This window comes from Leptinotarsa decemlineata, unplaced genomic scaffold (assembly GCF_025532065.1).
Source record: "Leptinotarsa decemlineata unplaced genomic scaffold, Ldec_3_MD MMD2_tig00000199_RagTag_RagTag, whole genome shotgun sequence".
Lineage (NCBI taxonomy): Eukaryota > Metazoa > Arthropoda > Insecta > Coleoptera > Chrysomelidae > Leptinotarsa > Leptinotarsa decemlineata.
In genome coordinates this window covers 9672253-9687829 of record NW_027412544.1, presented here as the reverse complement: position 1 = coordinate 9687829, position 15577 = coordinate 9672253, and the positions used below count along the sequence as shown (strand labels likewise).

At 32.6% G+C, this 15577-nt stretch overlaps 1 long non-coding RNA gene across 2 annotated transcripts; it reads right to left on the bottom strand.

Moving 5' to 3' along the window:
* Window positions 1-7015: 7015 nt before the first annotated feature.
* LOC111511042 (uncharacterized) lies at window positions 7016-15577 on the bottom strand. Of its 2 annotated transcripts, none has more exons than XR_012464952.1 (3): window positions 15386-15577; window positions 8381-9230; window positions 7016-8331 (listed from the first exon to the last, which is right to left on the bottom strand). It is a non-coding gene; the product is annotated as an uncharacterized lncRNA (long non-coding RNA). The 2 variants fall into 2 exon arrangements; XR_002722854.2 differs by having other exon boundaries at window positions 7016-8324.

The window sequence follows — 15577 nt, the reverse complement described above, 5'->3', positions numbered from 1 at the left end:
TGAAGGCTAGAATCAATCATAATCGAAGAAACGACCAGAGATTATAACCGTTTTATATATAAAGTAAGGGCACTATCTATGGGAATAATAGAATATTAAATACACGAAAATCGAAGACAAACGAAGCATTACAAAGCGGTCAGTTGCAAAGTCAAGTTTCGATGAAAAATGAAAAATAATACTGTTGATAATGCTTGTTTACCACTTTTAGTTGTAACCAACTAACGTTACTGTAGTTATGCAGTTTCATATATAGATCAATAGATAAGTACTAATCTGATCACCCTCATATTGATTTCAATTCAAGAGCCACCGGTAGGAAAATTACTTGATAAAAATAACTGCGTAAACGCAAGCGAGACATAAGTGGAACCACTTATGGATAAAACAGATAAAACAGATAAAACAGTTACATACCTGTGCTAAGTGAAGATATTTTCTTTAAACATTTTAATTTTGGAAAGAATTTTCAACATGAGAATGACAATTTTTTGACATTGAACAATGTGGAAGGTTATAAAAACAAAAAAAAAAGTATAAAAGATGAAACATACTCTTTTTATTTTTGTTCATCTTGGTGATTTATATTGTTTCGATATTACAGTATCTATTCAATATAAATCACCACGATAAATAACATTGAAAAAATAAAAATATCCTCACATAGCATAGGTATGTGACTGTTTCATCCTTTATTATGTTATATGTATTGTTATAAAAAGACTCAATAACAACAATCGATGAAGATATGCACAGCATCTCAGAAAAATTCAGATGAAGAAGTACAGCGAGGTCACCCTGTACATGCCTAGAAATCCACATAATTGACATGAAACAAGTACAAAAATGTGGGAAAATGAAATTTCAAAATTTGTGTACCAAAATTTATTAATTTTCGTAAAACAGACAACCGGTAGAGGTTGTAAATTAATGTCAAAGGAAAACAAAATGATATCGTTTAAATAAATTGGAAGGGACATCATAAACTTGTAAATATTTAGAAATGATGAAAAGTTTGAGTATTATTGTTGTAAACCATTTCCCTAGTTACGGACATCGGATGATGCTCATGAAAAATTTTCATATTTAGACATAAGTGAGGTTAACCAGTTATTTACATAATTTTTAAGTAAAGATGTATTTAAATTTAGTAGCAAAATTGTAGAACAGATAGTTTTTATGATATCAGAGTTGAAAATTTGAAGTTATGAAAATGTATAGTTGGTAACTAAGGAAGGTGGAAGATTTTCAACTTTTTTATCAACAAGAGGATTCTTCTCAAGGCGACGAAGGTGAACGCCACGCTAATTATTCTCTCCAGAAAATTAAATAAAATTTAATAGAAAAGTTAGAAAATAATATATAATCATATTGAATAATAGTAATTAAATGCAAGTATAATAAAAACCAACCTGTATGAGCCAGATCCAGATCCAGTTCAAGTTCGATGCTTAAAGCATTCCCAGCAGTAGTGAAGAGAAATCCAGAGACTAGGAAATTTACACTACACAACACATTGGAAGAAAACCAGGTATTTACTTTTCCACATCAAAGATAAAATATATGCATATATAATAAAATAAATTGTCCATGAACAAAAATTGGACAAATTGAATAAAACACTTAAATACAAGAATTTCCATTGAGCACAAGCAGAAAGTCACAGTGTCCCTGAAATTAATAACTGACATTTTACAGACTATAGTGCGTTCCGTTATTCACGAAAATCAGTTCGTATAATATTCTTAGAATTAGTTGCTGTATTCTTTAGATAACTTATATTTAGAATTTCAATTTTTACATTTTATTAAACTGTTCTATATTTTCTTATATTCAGTTGTATCTTTCCCAAATTTATTTACAGGAACACCTGCTAGTCAGATCATTTTGGGTAAGTAATGGTTGTGTTTGAGCTTGAATCCATCTGAGGTGTTGAGAAAAATCTCTATACATTGAGTTATAGGGATTTCAACTCAACATAAGAGTCTAGCCGAATCTAAATTATTGTTTATTTATAATAAAAAGCAGATATAAAAACAATAATAACTATAAAAGTCGAACAAAAATAAGATTTTATTTCTCCAAAATTGAAAATAATAATAAGAACAATAACTATTAACAAAAATCACTTTACATCATATATATATATATATATATATATATATATATATATATATATATATATATATATATATATATATATATATATATATATATATATATATATATATACATATATATATATATATATATATATATATATATATATATATATATATATATATATATATATACATATATATATATATATATATACATATATACATATATATATATATATATATATATATATATATATACATATATACATATATATATATATATATATATATATATATATATATATATATATATATATATATATATATATATATTTGCTGAACTGGTTTTTTCGGGTATTTGATCCGTGTATGTGATATTATCTCTAATTTCACCGACACGTAACAGCACACCTAGATAATGACAAATGAGATTTTGTCGAAACGTCGGTGAAATTAGAGATAATATCACATACACGGATCAAATATCCGGAAAAACCAGTTCAGCATTTCCTATCCGTGAAAACTTCAGATTTCATATTCGATACCTTAACGGGGAGATGAGGTCAACTAAGAAGAAGAAGAACTCAGGTAAAACTCAACAACATTTAAGTAGTAGGTAGTAGAGACTTTATGGACACTCTATCTCTGAACACGTAACGAATACCATTTTACCAGTATAGTAAGAAGTGAGTTGAGCAGGGTCAACAAACTTCTGAACACGTAACAGCACACCTAGATAATGACAAATGAGATTTTGTCGAAACGTCGCTGAAATTAGAGATAATATCACATACACGGATGAAATACCCGGAAATACCCGGAAAAATGCAGTCAAGCTGCAGGAAAATAATTCCATGAATATCGAAAAATAAATAGATAAGTACTTTTTGATCATTCCCACATTGATTTCAATTTAAGAGCCACCAGTAGACTGAAACAGCTGTCTACAGGTGGCTCCTAAATTGAAATCAATGTGATTTCAATTTAAGAGCCACCGGTAGATTGAAACAGCTGTCTACCGGTGGCTCTTAAATTGAAATCAATGTGGGAATGATCAAAAAGTACTTATCTATCTATCTTGGGCTTTGGATTCTTGTTGAATAAAAGTTTTTCCTTTTTTATGTATATAAAGACGTTTCGTTCACGGTCGAGGACACCGCCACCGCCATTACCAATCGAAATAAAGAGGACAAGATCACAACATAAAAATATTTTTCACCATGACAGAAATAACAAAGGACATTCACATAAATCATGAAGCAAAATGTTAAAAACTATTTTAATTCAACAATGCAGCCTAGCTCGAATATAAGAAACTAAATTGAAGAAGTTCTCGACCGTGGACGAAACGTCTTTATATACATAAAAAAAGAATAACTTTCATTCAACAATAATCCAAACCCCAAGAAACCCCTCTCCAAAATAGATAAATAAAATTGAAATATTTATAAAAGCTGAAAATTAAAAAATTAAAAAATATTATCTAATAACAAACGTTTCGATTGTTAGTATCCACAATCGTCTTCGGGTGATAACCGTAATCACCCGAAGTTTTATTAATATCAATATTTCGAGGCAAATCGAACTGAAAGTTTTTACCCGTATAAATACTGGTGCTACAGTTTTGTAATAATATTTGTGAACTAGGCTATAACACTAGAACTTCAATGTAATCAAATATGTACCTGATTGTTGCCTTAATTGACTGTACTGTACTTAATTCTGTACTGCTGAAGAATTACTCTACGAAACTCATACAAATATCTGCAGTTGTTTTGCTCTAGGCCGTCTAGGCAAGCGCCGGGACCTAAATTAGGCAATGAATCTATAACATAAATAAAAATGTTCAATAGCACAATTTAAATATAACTCAACCTAAGCTATAGTAATAATAAAAATAACAGTCAGCTATTTATTATAATATTTTTAATGGAAATATCCCGCAACCACAACCAAAATAATATATTACACCTATTCTGCTCGATCGACCGTACAACACACCCTCATTCCACTTGTCGCCTCGTAGCTTTTTTTTCCGTTGTCAGTTCGTACTGGTGAATCAGCTACTTTTTTACTTTTTCATCCTTTGATATGCAGAGGTGACTCTCCCAAGGGGTAGAAACACGGAGTCGATCTCCTAACAAACCTAGCCTCTAACCCAACCTTTAATTACTAGTACTAACATTGAATTAATGAATATTTAAAAGTTAAATTGAAGTGTGCCGAGACCTGAACTCGGCAATATCCCAAAATACTGCGAAATTTGTATTTCGGCATGACGTTTAAGGTTGAGGGCTTGTTTCAAGATTGAAAAATTAACTATCACTTAGACATGTGTATCTGACAGACTTTGGCCGGTTGCTAGTTAATTGGCTATCGGTATTCGGCAGTATAACCAGAATCAATAAATCATAATTAATTACAATTTCCATTGTCACATTGTAAAAGTCGCAAAACTGTCCTATGAATCAACTGCTAAAGTGACAGTATCCTATATCATTTCGGAAAAGCTCCGTGTCTAAATGAAATCAAGTTATATAGGTATTTTGCTCTGCATGAAAATTGTCTACGTATGAGTCACTACACTACACAGGAACGATATATTCAAAAAGTAGATGTTTCGTATATTCTTGCGGAAAATATATTTTTTATTAAAAAATTTGATGAAAGTTTGTTACAATTTCAAATCGTGACGCAACAAAGATAATATAAGACTAATTATATTCCTAAAAATCACTTTATCTTTTTACGTTGAAGTCGTGAAGTCAAAATTAATCATAAGTAAATATTTTAAAACTGAAGTGTTCATGAATCACTGAGATTTAAAAATATATAATAATCGAATAAACATGTTTTGACATATTCAGTGAATGTTCAGGAATTTTGTGGAAAGGATGAGCTAATTCAATTTATAAACTAGTTACCTACATTTTTCTATCATAGTGTTACATGAGCTTCTTCATGAAGAAGGTTCTCGTTTTTACCTGAAAGGGGTTCTTTTGAAAATACAGGCATAGAGGTTGGAAGTTTCACCCTATAGAAAGCTTTAGAAGAGTCCAGGACATTCAAGTCTGTTGTGGAATGTTCTGGAATAAACCTGAACGACCTGACGCTTAAGGAATGTCGACTGTAAGCTCTCTATCCCACATCAATGAAAAATGCACCATTTTTTTCTAAATAACATAACATAGAATAGTCCGAAACATTTGAGAATGTATTGCAATGTTCGGGAAAGTTTGAGAACCTTTTATTTGGGTTAAGTTTGTGTCAAAAGAGAACTCGATGTGTTGGTAGTTCTTACATCATATCTGTAACAGACGCGTCTCAACCTAAGGTATGACGTTAGTTGTGAGGTGAGAATGTTGTTGGATTGATAGCAGTTATCTCTTCTTTCAGATCACAAACCGAATTGCAAACTGGCTTTGCCCTTACACATAATTATACAAACGCTGATAATTAGATTCATTTTGCAGATATCTATCATAATTGTATGAGTTTTTTTTCGATAAACACTCGTATCAAGAATATTTATTGATTAGGAAAGAAAGTTTTTAACTTTCTACTACTCCATTTTGATACAAAAAAATGTGGGAATCTTTCAAAAAGAATAAAGAAGCAATCAATTTTAAATGAAGTATCAAGAATATTTATTGATTAGGAAAGAAAGTTTTTGGCTTTCTACTACTCCATCTTGATACAAAAAAATGTGGGAATCTTTCAAAGAAAGGAAAGAAGCAATCAATTTCAAAAGAAGTAACTCTATACAAAGATGTGTAAATTATGTAAAGAAATAACTTCCACACAAACTGAAAGAAAAAGTCCTCCTGAAACAGCTACTTCCATATAAACCTTAAATTACACGAAATAAAAATTCTTTCGAAATAAATACTTTTGAATGACCAATGAATTATACAGAAAACACTTTTTTCCACTCATTTTGTATTCCAAACATTCGTTATGGAACTGAATCAGATATCATTCACAGGATTTATATACAATATACTATATGAAAGGTAATACATTTCACTTACATGGAACACTGTCATCCTTACTGGTAGACATCGATGTTTCACCGTAAGACTCTTGCCTTTGGGCTCTTCAGTACAAATCTGGATAACATTATAAGAAAAAATACACAATTCATTATTAAAATTACAATTTCATGCCACGGAATGAATTTGATTTATTCATGTCATCGATGACATCGTAATGACATTCATTCGCTCATTTGATTAAACCCCAGCCGAAAGGAATCTTGTACAAGTTGAAAGGGTTATATTTTTAGGAGTGGTCAACTTTTGGGAAAGGAAGTTTCTGGCTTTCTGCTACTCCATCTGGATACAAAAAAAGTGTGAATTTTCCAAAGAAAGGAAGGAAGCCGAAAACTTTCTTTCCCAAAAATTAATAACTCCTAAAAATATAACCCTTTCAATTTATATATTTAATAATTGTTTGATCATAACATGAAGAAGGGAAGATGATTGTGAACTTCCTTTGATGATTAAATTAAATCACCCAATACATTTTGCAGTGAGGTGGAGGTGATATACAACTCCTGAAGCGAGTCCTACAAAATGGCTTAGGAGTCTGAGAGAAGATAGACGTTTACTAAATGAACCAAACTGTTATTCCTGTAACATCTCAGTTTTTCTAATTCTGTTAACAAACCTAGAAAACTAGGAAGCAAATTATCGCCTCCTCGAAATTAGGATATATTGTACTTAAAAACAATGGAATTTACTGAAAAATTTCTCAACATCAATTTCATCAACGTCAAATTCAAGGCGTGTATTCGTGTTCTTGAGATCTGATTGAAACATTAAGATGTTCTATAGTTATGTAAGCTGAAAGTGCACCAGCCAATCAATATACTTATATAAATTGACGAGAAATGGGAAATCAAACAAAAAAAGCAGATATATGAATATATAATAAATCAATAAATATGAGATTTCGCAACAGGATTTGCTACTCTCTTGAATATAGCATGAATATTATTGAATTAGTTACAAAGAACAGAAAACTGAATGAACATAAAACACTAAGAATGATTTCTAGTGGAGCCAACAAACAGGTACACATAATATGAAAATTGCTTTGAAAAATTATACGTTCATGATAATTGATTTAATACTCTTGGTCAATAGGTATTGTTTAATCAACAGCTGTCGCATAAATCACTAATCAGTATGAATTAATAATATTGCAAAGAAGGTTTTTGCAAGTTTAAACGATCAATAATCATTCTAAGTAACTATAATGAATGAAACGCATAATAACTTCTTCATTTTCAATTCTCCACGTAGCATTGAAGGAGAAGAGTTGTAGGTACACACTCAGTCTCCGGAAAGTAGGTTTTCACGTACTTATACATCCTGAAGAGGAAAATTCCACGGGTCCTCTGAAATTGCAGACATGACCAGTACGAAATTATTAGGGAAAATACCCCTCTGTAACCACACTAGTAGGTGATGTATCCCGCATTCAATATCTCATGTGATGGTCATCTACTCTACAGTAGACAATCAGACAACGGCATCATGGAGAAAGCCGTAAACCACCATATCTTAAGCTATTATCAATGTGGCTTTCGGAAACAAAGATCAACAAGCGATTTGGAATAACGCAATCAAGCAACATGGATAGTCTAGAGCTTTTGTGCTTGATATTTCCAAATCCTTCAATCGTGTGTGGCATGAAGGTTTGCTGGCCAAACTTCGATGCTATGGCTTATCGGATATTTTTATGTATAGCTCTCCCGCTTCGTAAAAGAACGTTCCCTGCAAGTGGATGTCGATGGATATCCAATCTCGAATACTTTTATCACCAAGGTTGGTGTTCCCCAGCGATCCATATTTTCTTCAACCCTCTCTTTTATTGTATATCAACGACTTATTGGGAAAAACGGAGAACCCAATATATTGCTTTGCTGACGACAGCACACTTGTCTTGTCATTCCATTTGGATTCCAGTACATCGGCTGCGAGTGCACATCTTCACCGGCAGCAGAAATTGCATTTCTTTATAACGATCTAGAAATGATTTTCAATTGGGGTGAAACTAACCAGGAATAAATTAATTTCAGTATAGACATTTCCGCTTTCTGCTTCGATGAGTTTGTTGGGGGTTGAAAGGGACACCAATATGTCTTGGCACAATCATGTCGCTGGAATTGCGAAGACTGCTTCTCAAAAGCTTGAAACACTGTTCCGAACCAGAAACCTGAAAACTGTATACACCTCAGCAAGTTTTAATGCTTAATAAAGCTCAGATCAGACCTTCATTGAAGTATTGTTCTCATGTATGGAGCTCCGCTCTTGAGTATATCGTGAAGCTGCTAAATTCCATCCAGAAAATAGCCTTCCACCTGATTGGAGACGCGAACATCACTTGCAACCTTGATAGTCTGGAACCTTGAAGTAAGGTAAGGGATTTGTCTCTATTCTTTAGATACTTTCACGTGAAGTGTTCAAGTGACTTGGCACATTTGATTCCACCAAGAGCGTTACATATCAGAAATACGCGACGGACTGTGGCAGCTTATCGTTTTGAGGTTCAACTCGGTTTTACTGTTTGAAAACTCTTCCATTCGGAAAACTGCGTTTATGTGGAATTTGACAGATCAGTATAAATTTTTCTCTTTTTGAAGTGCCTACTGGTTTGAACGACATAATGCAGTGGTTATTATTATATAATAAATGGCTATCACTCGAATTCTAAAACTTTGAGAGATAAGGGAGAGAAATTTTACGAAAGTACTCTAAATTTTGAAAGTTTTCAAATATCAAACAATTTTTACTTCAGAAACATTATAATTAATACCTTAATTCTTTTCATTGAGTACACAAATTGTATCTCAGGCGCATTAAACAATACTAATAATATCAAAAAAGTATTTTTTGTCACAAGTATAGCTATATAATGATTTAATAAATTCAATTCTGGTAATTTCTCATGTTCTTCAGGTGGAAAATGTTTCTGGCGGGGTTGTTTAAACAGTTATACATCCACAGCAATCACTTCCACAGACTCCAAAAGTAGCATTCTGGTATTTTTGGCAATAGGAATCACAGAACATTATGAATGGGCATAGATCCGGTACCAAAGGAAGACAATTTTTACAGGCCACTGAAAATAAAATAGAATGCATTACATTTTGATCAACTAGTGAATAAATATTGGTTGTTTTGATAAAGATAGGGACATTACAAATATCCACATTAAAAATTGAAGATAATTGAAAAACAAACAATGAGAAAGTTTTTCTTTGAAAAATATCATAAATAAATTTATGATCTCCAAAGTATGCAACACTTTCATTTCGGGTTTTCAGCAGTAATTTTATTCGGCTTCAATGAACAAATAATTTAATTATGAATAATATCTTATAGCAACTGAAAGTTGATAGCCCAATCTGATTGCTATCAAAAAGAATTTCGTTTCTAGATATTACCACAATTTTTTTGAAATTATATTTTTTTCAATAGTACAAAATGAATTGTTTATTTGGAATAGTTATACATGTATACAACTTTTGCAGTATTCATTTGTGAGCAGATTCGAGCTTTCTCACATTTTTCCAGGCATTATTAGGAATCGAATGAATACTTCTATTTTCAAACACAGTAACAAGATAATTGAAAAGTTTTTGATTTGTTAACTAGTGGACGTAGAAGGTTTAAATAACCGCTCAACAATAACAACACACTATAATTTAAATGTTATTTTTCAATGGAATGCATTCAGGTTGATGTGTTATTGATATATATATTTTTCAAAGAAGAAAACGCAACTATCTTCAAAAGTGTGTGGAAGTATACAAATCAAATTTTGTGAAGGTAACTATCAAATAGATCTATACTAGATTGATCTGCGATGAGTATACGAAATGTTATATCACAAATTGCATTATAAATGCTTTCTACATGCTGCTTTTTCGCTGACTATTCTACTGGTTATGAAAATATTAATATTTCCACTATTTTTTTGTTGACCATTTATCATTAGGGTCATATCGGTTATTGTCCAGTTTTTGCGTACATCTGGATATTTGTATGTAGAAGAATCAACTGATTAATTTCAATTCTTGAACACAACCTATTCAGAACAACTGGCCAAGCCACAGCAAGTTACATGCTTCCTTATAACCTTTTAACAGCAATGTGTGAATTAATCAAGGTGATTTGAATTAAATTCATCAAAGAGAACCTGCTGTAGACCGTAAAATAGGGATTCGTTATTCTTAATGGAAAAATATCTGGTGGTATAATCTCTCGAAAAATAAGCATAGTAAAGCACGATAACTGTTTGCTCAATACTTAGGTATTTCACTTCGAAGTAGCTGCTTTGGGAGATGATAAATCTGCTTATTTGTAAAACAAAGAAGCTTTTGACCTCAAATTCTTGCTGTGCTCAAACTTCATTTTGTCACAGTTTGAATTATTCAATAGGTTAGTTTCTTGTCACCTGTCAAACCTGGACTATTACTAAAACTGTTGTTAGCAGTAATAGCCAAAGGCTATTAGCAGATCCAGAGAGACTGCAGCTTCCTCCCTTTGGTTTGGAATTTTTCAAAAAGTTCAAAATTATTGTCATACGGAATATCAACTTATTTTCATTTTTCACCAGCATATATTGAAATACAGTATCTATGTATCCTCACGGTAAAATACAATGGCTCGAATGCACTTTTTTTGAGGAATAGGTATTGGACTCGACGTGGAAACTATGTATGGCTAGCGTTCTCAATAAAGGGAAGGGCCACTGCTTGTCCTTCCCATCATTAGCACTCACGAATGCTCATCGGGATATAACAGACAAAATCGACCCAAAAAAGACTGTCGATGAAGTCGCCAAATTGAAAGAAAAGATAGTTATACTTCGTTATTTGAAGTAAATATTATGTAAAAACTATAAACTTTATGAACTATGGAAACTATAATGAAACATAGTCGCATTATTTCTTTAATAATATCCATTTACCTATATCAATGTTTCTATTATTTATGTTATGGTCATACAAATTGAAGATGTGTTTATGTACATCATAATAATTTCACTTACAAGCTCAACTCTTATGGCATGTAGGTGTGAACAATTATAAAGATAAAACCCTCAGTAATTACATAGATTGATAAAATTATCGGGAAATATGGCCTAATTCAGCATGAAAGTTAGGAAAATTGAAACAATATTTTTATGAGTCATTGATAAAGTTATCATTTGGTCAGCCCCCCTTTGGAAATGGCTGGATCTGCCTATGGTTAAGTAACATGTAATATCAGAGGTTTTTAACATTGCTATCATTTTTTTTCTTTCTCAGGAAAGAAAGAAATATATTCCACATAAACATATCTCAAAAGCCTATGAATTTATAAATTCTGGTCAATTTTTTTCAATATTCTAGAAAACTTTAGTTTTCTATGATCAACATAGGAACTTTCATATTCTGTACTACTTTTCAAACCAGAAAGTTGTAAATTCCATACTAACACCGCCGCATTCTTATGTCAAGTCGACCACAGTGGTAGGTGGATATATCCATGACACTGTCAAAATGTCAAAATGTCAAAAACAAAAAAAATCTTGCAATCTGTTAAAAACGAACCAGCATGGTTGTTTCTAAAATAGTCAGTGAAAATTCAAGATGATCTACCTACAATTAATATCACTAACTGCGGTATTGTTAGTATGAATATATGCGGTCATTTGAGTGAAATATGTTGAAAGTTTAAGAAATATATCGTAGAAAAAGTATAAAGTGAGCTACTCGTACCGTTGCCCATTCCACACATCGTATGGAATAGGTTACTTTCTGCACTTTTTGCAAAATATGTTATATCAGAATGCTCGACGGATTCTATTTCAGTGCCCAAAAGACATTTCTCAAATAAGATATAAATTCATATTGAGTAATTCAATTTAACTCTACTTTCAATTACATTAGGTTGGGGCGTCGTGACACCGACGCCAATTTTTTTAAACCGTAACCCAGATTTTTCAATTTGTTTTTGGATTCTGCATCAAACATTGAATTCAAACATTGAAGTGAAGCACACTTGTAGTTTCTCTTGAATACTGATGAAAAAAGGCAATTTTTTAAGAGGGCCATAAATGCAATAATAGTTTAATAAAATAAATCCATCAGTTATAGTTGCATTGCCTGTTCAATTTCATCTAATTGTGTGTTTCTTCAAAATCGCAGATAACTGAAATGAATGTTTCAAATTACCAAAAAATATTTTACTTTAACCATAACTCGATCAGCATGATGATAACGAAAACAATTAGTGATAACATGAATCATTTTAGTTTGTATTCGAACTGCCTCGCTTATCGATTCGTGACAACTGAAAGCGTCTCTCACGATATGGAAGCACACACATTTGTGATACTATCAATCCATCTCTATTTTGTGGACGTCGCTTATAAACTGAGTCTTTAATATATCCTCACAAAAAAAATCTAGTGAAGTAATATCTGGACTTCGAGCTGGCCATGGCCCTTATTTCCAATCTATTTCTCATGAAAAGTGTCATCTAAACATTGGGTAACTATTCTATTATCATACGGAGGTGACCCATCTTATTGAAACCACATGTTCAGTCAAATTTGTATTGGTAAATTCTCCAAGAGATTCGGCAACACATGTTGAGGACAAATCAAGTTCCTCTCCCCATTGAGAGTTCCTTCGAAAAAATGAGCTTCTATCAAATAACCATCAATGATTCCGCACCAAATATCAACCCCCACACAGACTGTGGGTTCACGTCAGACCAATGGTGACAATTATGTTTGTTTTATTATACCGTTGTTATGGAAACAGCTTTTATCACGGCATATATTTTCGTTCAGAAACTGATCATCATTACAAATATGGGTGAATAACCATGCAATGAAGTTCAATCTTCTATCAGCATCTCCTAAATAATATGAGAATAGATTATAGTTATTAAAAATAAAACATTAAGATTCATCATCTGGAAGTAGTCCTTGAACCAGATGTATTTTGTATGGATGGAATTTTTTTTTTGGCAAAATACATTGTTTTGACGATTTCGAAATATCACAATCAGTGTATATTCTCACTGCTTTTTTTTAATTCCTTCTTGCTTCACCATAAATAGATACTATATCTAACTTTTCTGTATTTGAAAATTAAACCAATTTTCAGTTTTACGAGAAACCAACACAAAACTGAATACACTTTCGTTAACCCTGACAGGTTTTCTGACAGATAAATACGTTATTGCATTTATTTTGACTTATTCATGGCCATCTTCATAATATGCAATAAAATTGCCTTTTTTCGTCAGTATTCAAGTGAAACTACAAGTGTGCTATATAGCTGAAATCAGAAGTTGATGCAAAATCTAAAAACAAATTGAAAAATCTGGGTTACCATTTGAAAAAATTGGCGTCGGTATCGCGACGCCCTAAAGGATGACGGTTCAAAGAGAACTGGCTGATATCTCAATCGCCACAAAGAAAATAACCAGGAAAGGAATTTCTGGCAAAACATAACAATCTGCACTGACAGCAGACAAGCCCTATTAATCTTGAACAGACAACGTGTTACCTCAGGGCTAGTACTAGAGTGCCACTAAGATTTAACCACAGCCTCGGTAGATAATAACATTATCCTGTGGTTGGTTAAAGGGCACGACAGGAGTAAAAGTAATCGCATTGCCGACTCTTCAGCCAAGGAAGCGGCTGGACTAAGAATTTCAGGTCCCCGTGGCACCTACGGTCGGATGACTTCGACAATTGCGGAACTAGTCAAATGTTACACCCATGCTCAATCCCTAAAGAGATGGGATGGAATCAAAGGATGCAGTCTTGCCAGGATCACCCTGGGCGACCCTGGAAAGCTGGCGCCGAAGAAATATCTGGCGATGACCAGGAAAAATCTACGCTCAACACTAAGATTTCTGACTGGCCACTGTCAACTAAGGAAACACCTTCATATTATGGGGCTAGTGGACACACCTCTATGCAGGATGTATGAACAGGAAGATGGGACTGTCAGTCATGTCCTATTCGAGTGCCCGGAGTTATCGTCAATAAGATGTGTGTTCGGCGAGTCTTGGCGTTCACTTGCCGATATAAAGAAGATACCTTCCAGTGACCTGTCCACCTTCCTGGAAAGGACAGGATGACAACTCTTCGGGAGCATGTGCAATGGGTCACATGTGGCCCAAGTGCTGTGGGCTTACACTCACCCTCCCTACTCTACAGATACAGATACAGTCGAGAATCGCGAGAAAAAAACAAAACACTGTACATTTCATTTCTTGATTCACTAAACTGCATAATGATCATTTGCAGTTACCCATAGAAAATATTTTTAACCTCATCTAACCATTGATGGGTAAACATTTTCGATATTTATTCATTCTCTGGAGTTATACGTTTCAATTCTCATTGCAGATTTGTTTGATTTGCAGTTATCATTCTTGTTCATTGTGATATTTATCTGATAAAAATATTTATTTCAACTTTCAGAACGCTGTAACATATGATTGATAACGATTGAATCTACATCAATCTGAGTATCCTTCTCTTACGATACTTCATGTGAAAGTATTTATATAATTCATTATTGCTGTGCCAAATTTTTAATTTTTTGCCTTCCAATACCTAAAAATTACAGAAGGCTATCTTTTTTGAATAGTATATTGATTGTTTTAAAAAATGTATTGTATTTGGTACCATTGAAATAATATTATGTTAGCGTTATCACTTTTTGTGTTCTTTAGAATGTTGTCTACTTTGAAACTTCCTGAAAACTAAATTAGAACTCATGAATCATCTTTGAATTAGCACATTTTCATTGCTTCAGAATACGTTTTCAAAACATACCCGGTATACATTGATTTTTCTTTTCCCTTACAACATCTACAAGTACTCCACAATACATTTATTCAACTTATACATTATCCTGAGTGTCCCTAAAAAGGCGATATTCACATTTAAATACTTTTCCTAATGGTGTTAGATAACAGACTTTTCTTAAAACCGCTCAAAGTATTTATGTTCAACAACATGTTTATTTTATGAAAAAAAAATGCTTGAGTTAAGAGCAGTAAAGAAAGGATGGCTTTGAAGATACTACCGTCACAATTTTCCTTAAAAACCATGAGAGTGGGGCAAGTTACGCCGGACTTTTTATGTAAAACAAAATTTCCTATATCAATTAACAAATCGAAACATTTAATATAATTCGCTATATTCATCGTAAATTCTCCAAAATGGCAAAATATTCGAAAAAATTATCAACTTACTATCCGCCATATTTTTAGCGCCTTGTTCATCGTGGATTCCGAGATGGCCAGCTAATATAGAGTGAACTACGGCCATTACTACAAAAAATACAGCAACACCTTTCATTCTGAACTTTGAAATAAACAATAACTACGATTGATATGATACTCTATCGACAGCTGCCTTCAAATAAGTGGCTATTTATGAGCGTT